We start from the raw sequence: 465 nt of genomic DNA on the forward strand, positions 1-465 counted from the left end.
TGGCCCCGGCGGTCTAGGAAGTTGACCGGCACCGAGAGAGGAGGTAGGCCACGGTCAACAACTGCTTCTTCTCATGTTTATTACATTACACTCTTTAAAGTTCTCTCTCGATGCCGGTCTAAAAAGTTGACCGGCACCGAGAGAGGGGGTAGGCCACGGTCAACAACTGCTTCTTCTCATGTTTTTTACTTTACACTCTTTGAAGTTCTCTCTCGGTGCCGTTCTAGGAAGTTGGCCGGCACCGAGAGAGGGGGTAGGCCACGGTCAACATCTGCCTCTTCTCATGTTTTTTACTTTACACTCTTTAAAGTTCTCTCTCGGTGCCGGTCTAGAAAGTTGACCGGCACCGAGAGAGGGGGTACGCCACGGTCAACAACTGCTTCTTCTCATGTTTTTTTACTTTACACTCTTTAAAGTTGAGTTTTGAACAAATCTAACCCGAAAAGCATATATATATATATATAT

Source organism: Triticum aestivum, chromosome 4D (assembly GCF_018294505.1).
Source record: "Triticum aestivum cultivar Chinese Spring chromosome 4D, IWGSC CS RefSeq v2.1, whole genome shotgun sequence".
NCBI classification, from domain to species: Eukaryota; Viridiplantae; Streptophyta; class Magnoliopsida; order Poales; family Poaceae; genus Triticum; species Triticum aestivum.